The sequence below is a fragment of the Camelus bactrianus genome, chromosome 26 (assembly GCF_048773025.1).
Source record: "Camelus bactrianus isolate YW-2024 breed Bactrian camel chromosome 26, ASM4877302v1, whole genome shotgun sequence".
NCBI classification, from domain to species: domain Eukaryota; kingdom Metazoa; phylum Chordata; class Mammalia; order Artiodactyla; family Camelidae; genus Camelus; species Camelus bactrianus.
Window position 1 is genome coordinate 23,157,880 of NC_133564.1, and position 19,184 is coordinate 23,177,063.

General features: G+C 42.2%; 1 long non-coding RNA gene across 1 annotated transcript; it reads right to left on the bottom strand.

Moving 5' to 3' along the window:
* Nucleotides 1–2,839: 2,839 nt before the first annotated feature.
* On the bottom strand, nt 2,840–8,149 carry LOC123616352 (uncharacterized). Its single transcript, XR_006724321.2, has 3 exons — nt 7,999–8,149; nt 5,976–6,101; nt 2,840–3,215 (listed from the first exon to the last, which is right to left on the bottom strand). It is a non-coding gene; the product is annotated as an uncharacterized LOC123616352 (long non-coding RNA).
* Between the last annotated feature and the right edge of the window lie 11,035 nt (nt 8,150–19,184).

Here is a 19,184-nt window from a genome sequence, read left to right on the forward strand (position 1 = left end):
CTGACATTGGGAGGGTTCTCAGGACCCCCGTGATCACCATGCCGGAGCTCCAAGGGTCAGACTGTATCTGCTTATGAGAAGGGTGGGATTTCACCCAAAGGGAAGAAATAATGATCACGTATCCCAGGAGAGGAAAGGGCTGGGATTAGACTAGGATGGGAAGGTTCTCCTTTTTTCTGGGAACTGAGTTGGGCTTGGACTCTGAATTGGGGAGGCCAGTGGAACCTAGACCAGGGTGCAGAGGTTGGGTCTGAACCTGAAATTCTAAAAGAATCTAACTTGAGAAGCACTTTTGAATTTTACTTAGCTTATAACCAAGCCGTCTGTGAAGCTGTATGAAAAGCCTGATCTCATACGTACTATGTACTATGTATGTACTATGCATAGATGTACTGCCAGGGGTTGGGGAGAATCAGGCCCCTCCTGGAGTCTGGAGAAAAGGAGGCTTATGAAGACAGAGATGCCTGGCCCAGAAGAGCTGCATTCTTACATAAGCAGCAGCAGCAAAGGCTGCAGGCCATGAGACAAGAAAAAAGCAAATCCTCAAAACTTGCCCCTGAGAACATATGTGGTGGCACCTGGAGAAATCTCAGATTAGCTGGGAGGCACAGTATGAGGGTGGATATGGGTGTTGGGAAGTAGGGGCCACATTTGAGTAACTAAGCCAGGAGGGGCTCGTGCATAATGTCTTGGGAGGGCGAATTTCAGTTCAAGGTCACAGTTTGGGAATGCTAGGGAGACAGAGGTTACATTTAGCTTTCTTCAGATCCTTAGCACTTTTCTATGAATTTTCTACAATGAAAAGAATACACATCAGAAACAAATTCAGTGGCTAACTTGAAAAAACAGACATTTAAAAATAGAACAATATTTCAAACATTTTAAGCTTATAGGAGTCACACTGCCCCCTTTCTCTTCGTCCCATAACCCTGAAGGTACATGCGTTCCTGTGCGCACGTTTACTCTTCCCTCTCAGACATCCTTAGTGCAGGTGGAGGACTTATGCTCTTATAAGCCCTAAAACCTTCAATTATAAACCCACGCTTACATAACAAAGGTAATAAAATGTGTAGGTGGAAGCTTGCCAACATCTGTAGAGTACCATGCCATTCAAAAAGCACTTTAAAAATATTTGATGTTACTGGAATCACATTCCATTGTCAGTGTAGCTGTGTAGGTTTCTTTTTGTTTTACTTTTATTTATAAGCAATAATTTTTAAATATTTATTTATTTATTTACTTATTCATTTTGATGGAGGTACTAGGGATTGAACCCAGGACCTTATGCATGCTAAACATGTGCTCTGCCACCGAGCTATGCCCTTCCCTCTCTCCAACAGCTCATTTTTAAGGACTGGACAGACATTAGTTCCTACTTTCTAGATTCAGCACAAAGGACAACAATGTTCAATTTCCTTTTTTGGTATCACTGGCCTTGATCTCTAAACAAATACATGACCTGAGTCTCTAAACTCAGAGTGGAAGTAAGCTAGTCACTGACATTGAGACACTTTGCTACTTGACACAAACAAGAAATTCTCAGCCACTCTGCAAAGTAAGTTTCTGCTGTGGTGAAGAATTATCCCTTTAAGGGACCCACCCAGCTCTGCTGAGATGTCTGGTAGACTGTGACCTGTCTGCTTTTTTGGTGGCATCCCTCAGACTGCCCAGAGACTGGCACAAAAAGAGTGGGTACCATGTACCTGTTGAGCAGTGTAAAATAAGGTAATTGCCACCAAAGGAACACTCTTTCAGTCCTAAGCATTAGGTAGCAAGTGACAGATTGAATCCTCTTAATTACCATATGATGTATTGATTATAGTCCTATTTCACAGGGGAAGAAACTGAGGTTGTGATATTGTGATTTAGTAAGAAATATACATTTGGTCTTTGTCTCCAGTTCCTGGCACAGAGCTCCTACTATCCTTGTAATTTCCTGAATAATAGTGGTGATAAAGAGCATCTTTTGTTATCATATTTGTTCTTAGTCCCTGGTTCCTGACTCAAGAGCTTCTAGGCTTTTGGGATCTCTGGAGTGATAAGAATGTCTTTCTGTATGTTAATGAGGTGACTGGTGGCTGTGGTCCCCTAGAGAGCTTCAGGATGGGGGCTGGTCACCAGAAAGACCAAAGCATGATTACAGGATTGGAATTTTCATCCCCACCACTTGACTTCCGGGAACAGGGAAGGGGCTGGAGACAGGTAATCACCAATGGTCATGATTTAATCAATCATGCCTGTGTAATGAAACCTCCATAAAAATTCCTAAGCTCCAGGGGACTAGGAGGGGCATATCAGAGCTTTCCAGTTGGTAAACACAGAGATGCAGGGAGGGTGGTGAGCCCACATCCTTGCCTTACGTATCTCTTCTATTTGGTTGTTCCTGAGTTGTATTCTTTATAATAAGCTGTAATACTAAGTAAAGCTTCTCCTGAGTTCTGTGAGCTGATCTAGTGAATGACCAAACCCGAGGTGAGGATCATGGGAATCCCCAATTTATAGCCAGTGGGTCAGAAGTATGGGAGGTATGTAACTTTCCCTTGGTGTTCAAAGTGAGGACAGTTCTGTGGGACTGAACCCTCAACTTGTGGGATCTGATGCTAACTCTGGATAGCTAGTGTCATAACTGAGCTAAATTGTAGGACACTCAGTTGGTGTCCAGAGAGTTGGAGAATTGCTTGGTGTGGAAAATCCACACTTGGTATCACAACTGTTATGAGTAAAAATGGTTTATAGAGGCTCAGAGAGATTAACTTGTCTAACTTCACACCACCTGAGAATGTGAGAGCTTGGATTTGAACCGAATTCCCCAGATTTTAATTCTGTAATACCATGTTGTCTACTATTTTATCTGTGTAACTTCTAGAACATTCTTATTAATCCTGGTGCTGATAAAAAAAATGTATTTCATGAGAAACCCACAGTGACACTTCAAAATGAACATTTTTATAATCTTTGAGTGAAAAACAAAGCATAAACACACCACTGAATATCACAGTGAGTTTATATGGCTGAAGTGCTTTATCTGGAAGTTAAGTCTCTGGTCCCAGGGTCACTATGGACTAAAAATATTAATTCTGATAAGATTGATGGTCTCTCACTTTGGCTCGTTTTCTTCTGCTCTTCCAACACATAAACAACTCATTACCTGTGGTTTTGCTTCTGAGAAAATACGAAACTTCAGGAAACCATATTGTTCACTTCAGTGCAACTAACTGGGGAAAAGGTGTAATAAAAAATTAGAAGGATCACTCCCACTAACCATCATTCCACCACCACCAGCAAAACCAGTAGCATAAATATCACCACCACCACCATTACTATCACCATCATTACCATCACCAGGTTTTCTTCAGACTGGACCAAAGTAGTTGTTTTCTCTTCCTCATGTGAATGTCACATTTATGATTTTCCTTTCACTAAAAAGTTATATCCCATAACTGTCTAAGCCTGTTCAAAATTCAAACATTCAAACATGTCTTTGACAGGATACAGGCTTTTAGTACGTAAAAACAAATATCCAAGCAGCATTAATAGCAGAGGTAGCTTACAAACTTCTCTCTTTGATCAAATTCTTCTCATTGTTTATTTGGAAGTGGTCAGCCTTCAAAAATGTCTTTGAAGTAAATATGAACATACGCTTTTCCCGATTCATCCCCCTGACACCTCCCAAAGCACATACACATGCACACACACACTTGATTCTATAACATTTAGCTCTTATGAGTTTATGTTATACAAATGTGAATGTTTCTCTCCTTGCCTGTCTTTCAAGGTCCCAGATGAACGCATCATATGACCAATAAACTGAGGGTCAGACTTTGCTCCCTACATCGTAGCTTCTAATCTATAGTGACCTATGGTACATACACAATCCCTGTGTTTAAAAACTGTAACCAGTAGACATGACTAATTAATTTTCTTAATCAACCAATTAAATTTTGAGCACACAGATACTGCCTTTTTCTGAATATCAACATAAAGTCTTTTAAGAATCCACCCAAAACCGTTCTCAAAGTCTGTGGCATCTCTTGTTTTACGATGGCAAACTCCCCCTATTGAAAATGGAATTGAGTTTTGAAAAAGGCCTCATTCAGAGGCAGGCTGCTGAGTAAAGGAAATAACAAACTGAGTATTAAAGTTTGGTTTTTGCTTTTAGGTTAAAAACAAGCTTTTACTAAAATGTAATACAGTGATTTTTAGTGGGTAAGTAAAAAATCTGGGGATGGTATGTGTTGGTGATTTTGAAAATGCATTCCAAGGTGGCAAATAGAAAAAGAAAGTCTTCATTTCATAAAATAAACAACAAATAAATTTCAACTTAAAATTAAACTTTCTTGAATGATATGATCAGTGTTACAGGGAAAGTAGCTGTCTGTTTAAAAAAATTTTTTTCACATGTCAAAAAGATGCATGAGTTTAAAAAGGTTAAAAAATGTTGTAATAAGACTTTTTCTTGTGTGGCATCTAAGATGACTTTAAAAGCAATTCCCAAAATAGGACTCCAGAAATATTTTGAGAAATGGTCTCTGTATTGAAATACAGGTATAACCTTCTTAGGGTGCCTATTTTGAATGTTAATGCTCATTTTAATATTAAAGTTCTAGTATACTCACTTAAAAATTAGATTAATGCTTGATAATCATCTTTCTTATCCAGTTGACTCCCCCCAAAATTAAAGGGCTTTACAGATTTTAGACTATAATTTTCTACAATCCTTATGAAAAAATATAGTATTATATAATGTCTCTTTATATAGGCTCTCAGGTTCTCTGAAATTTTCAGGTTCCAGAGAAATGCCAAATGCAATTTACCACAATTTAGTTGTTTTTCTTTTTTTTTTTTTTTTTACCCAATATGTCCTAGGCATGATGGATATAAGACTGCAATTCTGTAACTTCTATCAACCTATCTGAGCTAATAATTTCTTCTGAAGGAAAGTGGATGGAACCCCCTCCGCAAACTTTTCCTGCTCAGAGGGCATCAGCTGGTATTACCAACCACCATAAAAAACACTGTGATACAATCTGGATAAAGACAGACACCTATGGTGGCTTCTGCCCTATAGTTTCTCTACTGTCTAATGTGAGAGGCAGGGTGGGAACCCAAGGGGGATGCATTATCACACCCAAAACAGAAAAAGAAACATATTTCCCACCAGGGACAACTCCCCTACTCTTGATATGTAGATTTTGCCAATGTCCAATTTCTTAGACAAGAAACTACCTGGTCCAGTGAAGGGTCACTAGTGACTAGTGTTTCTAAAATCTGAGACCCTTTGTTTCAGTCCCAAATGACAGTTTTGCATCCCCCAGGCAGCTGTGCATTCATGGCAATCCACTGAAGTCATATGTCAGGAAGGAATTCCCTGGTTAGACTTGGAACATGATTTAGCTATTTTTAGGGTTTCAGCTGGTGTCCTTACCAGCTCCACAGGATCTAGAAGTTGCCCTATTTCCTTCTATTGAGATAATTTGGGAAACGAGTGTTAGATGGAATTTCAAACTTTGCATCTATCATTATTGCTGCTTTTAAATAAACAAGTTCTTAGAATTCTTTCCACCAGCCTGTTAAAAACCACTTGCTGCCTCAGGTTTGCATGGCTTAGGATATTACATGAAAAATCAGCTAAAGTGAGTTGAGACTCTTGGGCCTTGATCACTATACAAAAGAGTCAAAGAAGGAGCCTCCCTTTGGACCAACCAGCATGGTAGTTTTTATACTGAACTCTGCTGAGCATCACTGTAAAGGATGATGGATTGTGAAATTGTAGGGGAGGCCACAGCCTCTACATCCCCTGGGGTGCTTGTGGAGATTTAGAGTCTCAGACTCCTTCCAGATCTTCTGATCAGACTTTTCAGGGGTTAGACCCAAGAACCTGCATTTTTTGGGACTCCCACATGATTCCTACACACACACACACACACACACACACACACACACACACACACACACACACGTAAGTACGTACGTACGTTTAAGAATCACTGATGATTAGGAGTCCCTAGATGGAGGAGCTGGAAATTGGGGTTCTGGGCTTTCTGGGATGCCCCCTCTGCCAATTCCACATTCATCTATTTTACACATTGGAAGAAACACTTCTGTGGCAAAAAAATTTAAAAAGTTAGAAACAACTATTCCAGCATAAACATCTAAAAAAGACCTTCTCATGATTATCTTCACTGATGATTCTAGTCAGGATACAAATAAATGTATACGAAAGTGATTTTGCCCAGATAACTTCAGGACATAGAAAGCCTCTTACTTCATCTACCACGAGGACCCAGTTCTGCACCTCCAGCTGCAACTGATCTGAACAATTCAGAAGAGTCCCAGGAGTGTTGGCCTGGGGTATCAGATTAATGGTCTTCCCCCATTACACTTTCAGGACCCTCTTCCCCCAATCCACTCCTCAAATTTGGCCTTCAGCCAAAGATTTCCTCATTGCAGACAAAATTTAAGAACATGACATATACAAACATGATCCCAGAATGCTTTCCATTCACTGGTTTTTAGCTCACCCAGAATGAAAACATTAAGAACATGTTAATATGGTTGCTTGTGAGACAGTTTTGTATTGTGGTTTTTGCTTTCCTCGATGCCTGAAGTCTTATTGGGTCAAATTCAGCAAGAGATCTAGAAGCTAAAGGGAACAAGCAGAACTAAAACTAGTGCATAGTTGTGAATTTTAAAAAATTTAATCTTCTTTGAATGTGTTCATCTTTTAAATATGAGAGGTCGAATCTTTCAACAGTAACAGTAAATTCTTAGACATTTTCAATCTGAATATTGCCTCTTCTCCATTCTTTTTATTACGTCCCTTTGAAAATCTGTGATTTTGTGATTCTGAAACTGACTCTCTACAAGGAGATTCTTAATGCCTTTCTAATTTTTTGTACTTCATTTTCTCTTTGCTACATTCAGGGTAACTTTTCTTATATCAAAATAATCAGAGTGAAAGAAAGCTTGAGAGAGTATATTACACAATGTATTCCATTTATATAAAATTCTAGAAAATACAAACTAATCTATAGTGACAGAAAGCAGATCAGTGTTTAGTAGGGGCCAGAAGAAACCTTTAGGGGTGATGGATATGTTTATTATCTTGATTGTAAGTTTCATGAACATATACATGTGTCAAGTGTCATCAAATTGTACACTTCACCTGCAGTTTGTTAAACCTCAGTTATACTTCGGTAAATCCATAAAACACACTCCTCCCCTGCCGCCCCACCCTTGACCTAAAGTTCATAAATACTGTAAGAGTAAAATATAGAGCATCTAGGGTTTATTCTTGTAGTTACTACTAAAAAGTAGTAAGTTTTATCTATTTTTATTGGCTTTGATGAATAGGTCTTAGGAATCCTGTTAAGTTGGTATAGGGGAGAGATCAGAGTAATGTATATAGAATAAAAAATAATATCCTATGTATGTACATGAATATGTGTCTGTCTGCAAACAGATGAATGAATGAAAGATAAATTAGGAGATGGAACTCGCAAAACAGAAGAGGGATGAACTTTACTTTCCGTTTAGCTGATATGCTGCAAAGGACTTGCATTTCTTTTCTTAAATTCCAGAGGGTAAAAAGTTACTTTTGAATGCGTATTACAACAATTCAGTGACTCAGCAAAAATCAGTTTCTTCCAAAGAGCTCCACCATACTCTGACTTGATGTCTTTTGACCTCCGCAAGTAAAAGCACCCCGGCAATTTTTATCAGCCATCACTGAACCGACCCTGAGGGATACCTCCTCTCTGAAAACGGCATTTTTCAGGTCAGGAACACCGGCACCCACCGCGAGGCCAAGCAGCGGCGGCGTTTGGCGGCAGGAAGGCTGCGGAGCTGAGGGGTTCCCGCCACAGATCGAGGGCTGAGGGCCGGCGCCCACTCCTCTGAGGCCAAAGCCACCACGGTTCAAGGGACAAAGCGGGGGCACCAACCGAAACAATACTGCCTAGCACAGGCTGACCATAAATAAGTAGAGCGCGGACTTACAGAGACCCTCCCAGCGCACGTCAGACGGTTCTTCCCAAAGCTCCCGGAAGACAGCCACGGCCCAAGATGGCGGCACACTTGAGGCCGGTTCTCGCTCCTTGCACGTCCCGAGGCGCACGCGCGGGGCGTGGAGGCCCCCGGCAGAGCCGGAGTCCAGCCGCTGAGGGCAGCTGTTCCCGCTGGAGGACGCCAGCGCCTGCAGGGTAATTATTGCTGAACCGTTTTCCACTTAAGTAAGTCAGTTTAAATTGTAACTATTGTGTAATCTGAATATTGAGTTTTGACTTTCAATTGCTCTATTTTTGTTTTTAGACATCCTTTTGTATTCTTTTTGAATTTTCTTGATTTATAATCTTTCACACCGGATTCCTTTTATGTGTCTGTTGTGATACTGATTACGGACTCCTTTCTAACTTCACCTGTAGTAATTTTTGAGACCTTAATTGAAAGTAATTTCCTTCTACCTGGCAGAGCAGGGCACTACCAACCGCGGGCTATTTTAAAAGCAGATTTGAAGTAGTGTAGATTTGGATTGAAAATTCACATGAAAACTGGATTATGATATGAATTCTCAGGAGAGGTATTTTCCCCTTCAACCCAGCTCCAAGTTTGAGAGACACAGCACTTTTTTTTAAATGGTTTCTTGTGTGGGTTCTTAGCTTTGTCTGATGTTCCTAGATGACTCATGGGTTTTCCTTTCAGACTCCCTGCTTTAGTTGGACTCTTATGCCTCACACTTTGCACAGTTATTAAAAACAGGAGCTGAAAGTAATGATTTAAAAGATTCCGCCAGAGCAAAAGCCAGATTTGGTGCTTTGTTACACACACACACACACACACACACACACACACACACACACTTCTTTTAATTAACTTTTACCCTCTGTTGATATTTTTTTCTTGCTTGTTCATGAATGCATTTATAAAGAGGTTTATTTAAAAACAAACAAACACATACAGCAGGTTGTTTTTAGTGGAAGAGCTGCCCAGGCTACCTCCTCAATATTATGTCAAGAAACAGCAGCCCATAAAATTCTAAGAGCTGAGCTTCTGTTTCTAATTACCTCCCACAGATGCTTCAGTCCTTGTCTCTCTGAGGCGCACCCTGAGACCATGATGATGGGAGGAGTTACATTACAGTGCAGTGCAGGGGGAAGCGCTCGCCTTTCTGATGGAAAAGTGAGGGCCCGCCCAGCTGCACCGGCCCTGCCTTCCTCTGCTGGCCCAGGTCAGGGTGGTGGTGTGTGAGTTCCTCAAACGTACAAACATTTCTGGCACTACTGAAGGCTCTTACCTGATACTAATTTTAAGAACAACTTTAGATAAAGTATTAACTTTAAGTTGAATGACTATATCTATCTGTGTTTAAAGCTCAGGGTTCAGGAATAATGTGGTGAGTTTTCTAAGAGTGAATTTGCCTGCTCTGGATAGCATAACAGAATAGCACAGACTGGGTTGCTTGAACAACAGAAATTTACTTTCTCATGGTTCTGGAGGCTCTCGGTCCCAGATCAAGGTCCGGCCTGGTTGGTTCCTGGTGAGAGCTCTCTTCCTGGCTTGCAGATGTCTGCCGTCTTGCTGTGTGCTCATGTGGTCTTTCCTAGATTCAAGTTTGGGGAGAGATAGAGATAACTATGTAGATGGAGATAGAGTTCACTTATGCCTGTTCTTGTAAGGACCTATCTAATCCAATTGAATTAGGGCCCCACCCTTACGACCCCATTTAGCCTTAATTACTGCCTTAGGGGACCATCTCCAAACTCAGCCACACTTGGGGTTTAGGGCATCAAGATATGAATTTGGGAGGGGACGCAAACATTCATTCAGTCCATAACAGGGAGTTTCTTATGAATTCACTTACACAAATGATAGGTGTTAGGGGACAGTTACAGATTACAATCTGAGGCAGTGACAGCCCATTTTAGACCTTTTAGAGGGCTTTGCTCTAATGTTTACCTGCTTGATGACATGCTAGACCTGTGTTTCAAAGCAGGATGCTTAAATCTCAGAGGGGAATGGACAGTTCATTAGGAGAGAGAATGAAATATTAGAACCCTATTTATAATTATTTCATCTTATCCGTTTATAATTTATTTTGTGTTCTTAATAATATGTGGAATGTATTTTACTATACTTTCACATGTATGTAATTTATATAATCATAAAGACATTCATAATAAGGAACATGTCTAGCATAATTACTGAGAGGTATGGAGTCACAGAGTCTCAAGGATCACTTGTAAGAAAGAAAGATGGCCCTTTGCAAGATGTAGGAATCCATGAACACAGTTCAGATCCTAAAACTTGATAGCAAGAATAGATCACAAGAAAAAAATTAAAGAATTAGAGATGATTGATAGAAGGAGTGAAAAGGATAAACCATGCCATCTCAACACGAGAGGGAAGGAAAAGAGACATGAGAATGAAGAAAGTATTCTTATTATTTCCCAAGAGCTTTTAGTTGTCTCTGCTGTGTTTGCCTTGCTTATTCCTAATAATCCCCTTGGTGGCGTGACTCTAGCTGAGCACAAATGATAATTATGTATGTGTTTGCCCTCACAGGATACCATGATTTCTTACAGAGGGCTCTGAGTTGCCCACAGCATTTATCCTGAACCAGCTCTGTGTTTCCTTCAAATAAAAAACAACATTTGGCCTTGACCCAAACATCCTCTCTGCTGCTTGATTTGAGAACTAAGAAGTGGAATTAATGGCACTTCCCTGACACTCTTGAGGTGCAGGAAAACCCATTAAATTGTTTTCTTTGAGAAGGTATTTTAAAAACTTGATGTGTTGAATTCCCTTCTGAAAAGGGAAAAACCAGTCAGGGGATTGGCTACCCTGCAGTAATGGATGAGTAAGAGTCCTGTATGCACTTATAAAGGAGCCAAGAGCCCCAGTCCTTTCCTACCTGGCCCCCATGAGGCGTGTAGAGTTTTATGTGCAGCCCCCCAAATTGTCCACAAATCAGAGCAGCCACTTCTACTCAGATCCCATAGTTAGCGCTTGTCTATCAGAGGCAAACACATAGGCGTCAATGCACAAAAAGCAAATGTCCTTGTGGCACCAGGCATTGGCAGAGAATCTGGGCTGGATAAAGGGGAAGGGAAGAGTTTCTGTCTTTCATGGTACTGCAAAGAGACAGTACGCATGCCTGGGGCCAGAGTGGGAGCAGGAAGGCTCTACCTCAATGACTTTATTCTCTGCTAGGTGTTGAGGTGCAGAAACGAATAAAGCAACTTCTCTTCCAAGGAAGAATTCACACACAGTACAGGGCTCAGTAATTTGCCTAAAATTTTATGCAAAATTATATGTGCATTTGGATATAAGCATTTGTTTTTCCCGAGGAGGTACTTCTTGGATTTCAGAAAGGTCTGTGACCCTCCAAAATGTTAAGAATGATTGTTCTAGAGGAACTGGAAGCCCACAAATGTGTTTTTTCTTGGGCATCTTTTTGTTCAATGAGATGTTAGTTCTTAGAATTAGATAGAAGCATCAAGAGACTCGGAGCAAAATAGTTGGAGTTGGCACACCTTGTCAGAGATCAGGTCCTCCAACTTCCCCTGCTGCCGAGGGCCTGATAAAAAGTTTCCAGGCAAATGGAGGTAGTGGTGGTGGTGGTGAGAGAGTATTTTTTAAAGACTTCTAGGCTTTTATTCTTTTTTGACATTCATATGAATGACTGATAGATTTCTCATGAAAATCAAAATGTGTTAAATCCCAGCATAAGCACTTTAAATAGAAGAAGTCTCCATCATAATATTTTTAAACTTTTCTTTTCCTACACATCTTCAAGGAAGACAGATCTATGATAAGAATAACATGTGTGCAGGGTGTTGATTAGTGAGAAGCTGTCATTTTAGTGGTTAAGGGCATATACTCTGGAGCCAGACTGCCTGGGTTCAAGTCCCAGCTCCTCCAATTTGCCATGACTCAACCTCAGTTTCCTCGTCTGTAAATTGGGAATAATAACAGTATCTGCCTCACTGGGTTGCAATGATTTGATGAGCTAATGTATGTAAAGACCTTAGTGCTTGGTGGGTTGTAAAGTCTACATTAGTGTTTGCTTACATTCTTGAAGATACTCTCCCTCCAGTTCCCCCCTTTTACCTTCCCCCTGCTCTCCAATCAATAACTAGACTGTGGTAAGTGATCATTGTCATGGGGAAGCATTGTGAAAGTAAAGAGCGGAGAGAAAAAAGTCTCCTTGTGGCCTTTGAGTTTCAAAAGAATAGGCTTTGAGGAAATGGAAACAGGACAGAGATGATAAATAGTAGATATCAGATGAGTAGTCGAAAGGTGCCCTCCCTTCACCACCCCCTCCCCCCACACACACTGGCTAGACAGGGATGTCACAGACTGGAAGGAGAGTGAATTGGATCAGGGAGTTATGAGAGCTTAGATGCTGGTAAGTCCCTGAGAAAGGAAGCCATGAGATGAGCCCTAGTTCCCATGTCAAGTGTGAGGGATGCTGGAACCTAAAACCAACCAAATAAAAAGAGAACAGAGTGAAGCCACGTTCTATCTCTTTAAGGTTCTGGGGAAGTGACAATGACAGTATAGTGTGATGTGGCAGAGGTGGCCTTACAGAGTTCTTTGGGCCCCATGCCCCATCATGGCTTCAGCATGGTTTCTTGCCCCCAGGTGTGGCATAATGGATGGGACTGAGGCAGCCTCAGCAACCACCAGGGTGGCCAGTGATTTTGGATGAGATGGGGCTTCCCAGCAGGAACCAGAATGAATAGATGACACTGAGGATGATGAATAGATATGCCCTCACCCACATGTCACATAAACCCCCTGGCCCTCAGACGCCACACTAGGGGAAAGGGAGCAGAGGGAAAGCTGGCTTGGCCACCTTTGGGAAAAATGGTACTGGAGATAGAAATTAAATTGAGTTGTGAAAAACTCAAGATAGATTTTTTTTGCATATTTGCATTTGCAGACAGAGATTCATACCTGCTCTGCCTTTTCCCTTCATGACTCAGTCATTGCCTTCATTTGCGGAAAATGAAGTAAGTTTTGGCTTGAAAGATGTAGCTTCCCCCGGCAATATACAAGTCACTGGGCATGTCTCCACTGCCCGTCAAGGCCCCACAAAGATGAGAAAAGACTGGGAACTTGAGAGCAGCTGACACCATGATACCACAGTCATAGCACATCAGAATAGGGAGGGGATAGCATATGAGCAGGTACTGGGGAGCACTCCATTGGGAGTGATGGAGAAGGGGAGCATTGTTCAGAGGTCAGACCTCTGTCCAAGGCAGGAACTATGGTAACATCCATACCTGTAAGATAGGAACACTGTAATCACGGTAATCCTAGCCTCCTGTTCTGTACCGGCCAGGATTCTCTAGATCAACATTAATGGAGGTCTACCATATTCCAGGCACTGTGCTGGATGCAGGGAACACTCCTGGGTGCATGAGACATGGTCTCTGCCCCCAGAGTGTCCATTTCAGGCTCACAAAGAGATCCTTCCATGTTGAGTGGGCAGTAGGTAAGATGGCACGAGGGAAGGAGGGTTTGTCCAATATGAGAGCTTCAGAGCAATTCCTAGAAAACAGGGCTCCTGGGCTGCATCTTGGAGGATAAATGGGTGTTCCTACAGCAGATAAAAAGGCAGAGGGTACACCTTGAGCACAGGTGTGTGGGGTCAGGAGCAGCAGAGAATGCACAGAGAACAAAGCATTCAGCATCTCTGGACTGTTGTGTCCAGTCGCTGGGTAGAAATGTGGGGTTGGAGTCATAGAGGGTCTTGGATGCTATGATTGAGAATAGAGGCTCAACTCTGGAGCTGATGAGTAGCTGCTGACAGGTTTCTGGCAAGATAGTGCTATAGCCAGGTTTATATTTCATAAAGGTGTGTCTGGCAGCATATGAGGGACAAATGTGAGAGGACGCAAGGGGTGACAAGAGTGTTAGGTAGGATTGTCTGCAGGCCTTTCACTCACCAACCAACTCCAGCTGGTCCCCAGATTGGACCATCGGCTTCACAGACCCACCCACCATGTCTTGCTTATAAAAGAAGGTCCAAAGGAAGCTTCCAACTAAATGAAAACAGTCCAGGATCAGACATATGAGAGCTGAGGGCTGGTTCTTAGGCTGGTTTCTGATGAGTTAGAAGAACAACAGACTACTCTCCTTGGTGTCCAGACCTCCTGCCTGTTTCCTCTCTGGCAATCTCGGTCTAGATTTCCCCACTTCTCTGACCTTGTTGCTATATGGAGTTTCCACTGCCAGCCCCTCCAGCCATCCCTGTCCAGCTGCACCCCACCTAGGGTGGCAACGCTATTCTTGGAAGAGGAAGCAGGCCATCTTGCCAGTGATTACACTAATCCTTCCGTGCCCTCGGGTCAGGCGAGAATCCTCACACCTTCCAGAGCTCCCAGCTTCAGCCCAAAGCATGATATGACACTTTCCTTCAGCCTAGGATGATTGCAGTTTCTTACTTCATCAAAACTGCATCTTCATAATTGCCAGAGTGTCTGGTGCTTCTGGAGATCTCAGTAACTCGATACAGCCTCTCGCTAAATCATTTGGCTGCATTTCTGAAATACTGTTCTCAGTACCGGCTGGTTTCGGTCTGCCTCTCCCAATTCATTATTCATGCCTGTAGCTCAGATTTTCACATCCTTACAGCCATCGGTGGCCCAGCAATCTTGGCTGGGTAATGAAGAAGTGGGAAAGCAGAGTGAAAGCAAACAAAGTAGGGGGAGTGAGAAGTGACCAAGAAAAATCACATAGAGAGTGGGGGGCGGCACAAGGCAGTGGGCAGATCTGCAGAAGTTGGGACGCAGGGATGGATGGGTTAAACGGGACTAAGAGGGTAAAAAGCTAGGAGAGACAAGAGAGTAGGTAGGGCCAAAAAAAAGAAAAAAAAGAAAAAACCCAGAGAGAGAGCAGGGCAGAGGGAAGTGTGGGGCCGCCCTGGAAAAGGAAATTATGTGACATGATTGCAAGATCAAAACGCAGCTCTTGCTATTGATTGAATTAGTTTATCTCTGCAGTGCAGCGCTGGGCTGCAAAAGAGAAGCAAGAGCTGGATGTGAACGGGGAAATGAGCTTGCTGTGCAGAGTCCCCAGCAGCTTTGCTGCTGTCCTACAGTTTTCTTGGGAACCAGGATGATTCCCTTTAGACAATAGATCCTTCCCTCCCCCTCCTCAAAGTCCTCACTCTTTAGGTTGGGTAGTCCAGTTAATGATGTTGGTTGTTTCAGCAGATTCTGTTGGAGCCGTGACCCTGATGACTTCTGCACGTGGAGTGTTCCATTGGATGGAGGATGGCCAGGCAGGGTGGACTGCTGGGGAGAGGGAGCTGACCCAATGGACACCTGATCCGACAGGAGCAAGTTTCGCAGTGCTGGTGCTGGAGAGACCTTGGCCATCACCTGGCTGGCAGTTCACCACCCTGGCTGCGCCTAGATGCACCTGGGAGCTTTAAAAAATAATTCGTGTCTGCGTTTCACCCCTGGAGATTTAATTCAACAGATCTGGGCTAAGGCCCTTGCATCATTATTAAAAAAAGAAAATCCAGTAAATCTACTGTACAGCAAGGGTGGAGTCCCCTGACTTAGTTCGAACTTTTCGTTTTACCGAAAAGAAAACAGAGGCTCTGAAGGCAACTTCACGTGCCCTGATTTTCACAGCTAAGAAGTCAAGGCTCTCCTGCCCCCCAGGCCAGCACTGGCTCTGCTAAGCTAGAGGCATCTCAGCGTGAGCTCCTTCCTGGCATGATTCCTGAGTCTTCCTGCAAAGAGGTGACTGAGCAGTTACCCCCTAACATGTCCATTTGGGGCTAAGCCCCCTCCAGAGAGGTTCATTCCAGCCTGCTGAACATTTTGTAAGAACTCAAAGAGAGGTTAGACATGTAAATAACTCCTCCTGCACCGGAACACACACACTAGATGTCCCTAACACACACACAGACATACCCATACACACACACACACACACACCGCACACACCACACACACACACACACACACACAGGTGTACGAGCACACATGGACTCAACATTCTGTCACTTGTATTTTCTAGCAGGTGGCTTTGTTTCTGAAATGTAGTCACTGCTAACAATAATAAAAAACATGGAGAGAAAAAAGTGAACAAAGGGAGCTGTACTGCTGATGCTCTATTCCAGAAGCATTCTGCTTGATCCTGGCTAGAGCAGGGCATTTCTTAAATGGCTTTGGACTTCACACGCATTTGACTGAACAAGGGTAGCTGGGGATGGTAAAAGTGAACACTGAGGTGGAGAAATCAGGCAAAAGGATGCCTGCTTGTCTTTATAGGAAAAATCCAGTTTATTAACAGCTTGTGGAATTTCAAACATAAAGCACACTGTATAGATTTCTCTTTTTAACATCAGCTCCAAATTCTTTTTCTTTTCTTTTAAATAAATAGAGTAGCTTTGCAGACTAATAATACTCAGGACATATATTCTCTGATAAGTTACAAATAAGAGAAATTAATTTGATTTCACACACGGCTGCATTCCATTTTGGACGATCTTTTGGTTTCATTCAAGTGCAAGAGGAAAAGATAACAGCTGAAATAGCTTAATATGGAAATAGAACATTCTTGAACATTTGTTTTCATTCATTTCCCCAGTCCAGCTGAACGTGGTGGGGAATAATGGTTTCTGGAACAATGACTCAGGGCAGCTCCCCCCCCCCCGAGAGTGTTTCCAGTTACATCCTAAACCTTAGACGATGCAGGATGAAAATAGCATCTTACTACACACCTGTCGGGTGGCAGCGTTTGCTCCTGGAAGAAATATCTCCCTAACATGTTGCAGTGGGAAGCTTAATTTATATGTACCACAAAATTCATATTCATGTGCTCTCCCTTCATTATATTTACAAATCTTCTGATGAGTGAGAAGTCAATAATCGGAGGAAATGTAGGTACAGAAACAGAAGAAAAATAGAGCTCACGATTCATGACAGTAAATGCCAGCCCATATGTGCAGTGTTATGGGGTCTAAAACAGTGACAAGCATGGAGTTAACTTGTGCAGTTACCTCAGGGTAAATTTTGCCAACTATTTACCTTAAAAGGGGACACGGGAAAGTTGAATTATTTAAAAATAGACAACCTGTAGGTTATAGAGATTTTTATGGCTTCTGTGTGCAATTTCAGTACCCTCTCTGAAAATTTTCCAGGTAGACCTCCTTCCAAAGTTCTATGAGAAAGAAAAGCTGAATTTCACCCACGACTGCAGACCTCCATGGGACCTCAAAGTCAGTACAAGAGACAGAACATCACCTGCAGGCTTAACAGGTAACGCTGTGCATCATGTCTTATCAGTGTGCTTTTTATCATTACAACCACTATCATTTAGAAGTTTGAAATATTTTTTAAAAGATATATTTGGAGAGGCTAGAAACTCTTGGCATAAAGTTCTGAGCTTTGATGACCCATTGTTTGCATTTTAGTGTATTCCTCAAACTGTTTTCTGAGGAATGTCTTAGTTCTCTTCTGTGTATTTTTTTGGTGGATGGGGCATCTATTCAGATACAATTCCTGTTGGGCTTTTTAGTTTTCATAAGATGCTACAAAGACCCATGAACCTTAATCAGCACTGTCGAGTTTCTGCATTTCAGTTTCTTGCCCCAAAGTCTAACCCTGCATGCTTTCTCACCTGCTGTGGTTCATCGGACCCCTCCTCCTTGAAACACCCAAGCTCAGAGGTGGGAGAATGATCCAAACCCTCCTGGTTACTCTACTTCATGGTTCTAGACCCAGTGATTGTTCCAGCAGGTGGCTACGTGACCCAAGCTGGCCCAGTTTAGAGCTTGTCTATGGATTTTCTAAATTTGAAATCGAGATTATTTTTTCTCTTTCTTTTTGCCTCACGGGCTCTGAAGAGCCTAGAATCATGCCTGGCACAGATTAAGCATCTCTTCTCAGTACTGTTAACAAGGTGTGCTTTCACAGATGCTAATGGCTGTGGCCCCCTCCACAGGAAGAAGCCTGGAAGAATGAGGGCAAACAGAAACAAAAGCTGAGGTGAGACATGGAGAGAGAAATCTAGTACCATTCACACGAATCTGTCCTTTTTATGGTTTGGTTTCATGAGTCAATACATTGCTTTTTCTTGTTTAATCTAATTTGAGTTGGGATTCTACCATTTGTATTAAAAAGTTCTAACAATGAACATAACATGATGTTATTTAGCAAATACTTGAAAGTGTGGACTAGAAAAAGGTAAATAATGATGCTGGAGTTTCTGGTAGGATGGACTCAGAGACTAAGACAGAAAACACAGGGTAACAGGTTTGAGAGATGATGACTGTGAAGTTAATTTTGGACATACTGACTTTGAGGGTCTTTGAATTTTGCCAAGTGGAGCTGCCCGTTAGGTGTTTGAAAATAAGGATACAAGACTCAAGAGGGAGTTCAGAGGTGGAGATACAGATGTGGGAGTCAACAAAGTGGAGCTGTAGCTGAAGCCCACGACACTGGATAGGGTCCAGAGCAAGACTGGAAGAGGCCCAGGAGGCGGAATAGGCAGTGGGGGGTGGGGGTGACGTGGTCAGGATATATAACATGAGGGAGATAGAAGAGGATAATCCTAGCAACACCCTTAAATGCTGCCAAGAAGTTTGGATGAGTGAGAACTTACAACAGGTATCATACTTAACAGGTAATTTATTGGTACTGTTTGAGAGAAAATGTCAGTTTAGCAAGAGCAAACCCCAGATGGCACAGGGTTGAGAATTGGAGGGAGGGAGAAATGGATGGGGGGGCAGTAAAAAAAAAAGGGAAAGGTGTGGAAATTCCATAGTTTTAGTGGAATCAGATCACCTCTTTTTTCTTAAGAGTAATTGTGATTTAAGCACATTTACATATTGACAAGAAGTCAAAAGACAGAAAAAAAGACGTCAGATGGGTAATGATGGAAGAAGCATGTTCAAAGAGGAAGTAATCGAGGTTAAAGGGAGAAGTCTCAGGGAGAAGAAAAAAGTGTTTCCTTATTTAAGACAACAGGACAAGAGAAAATGACCACAGTGAGTCTGGGAAAATTTGAGGTAGGTGAATGCTAGCTGGAATTCCATCCAATGACGCTGAACCCAGGAAGCTAGGTGACAAATTCGTGTGCTATGTGATAGGCAGGCGAAGGAACTTCAGTGTGGACAGAATTTAGCACTGTTACAGGTAACTAAAATTGAGTTTATTATA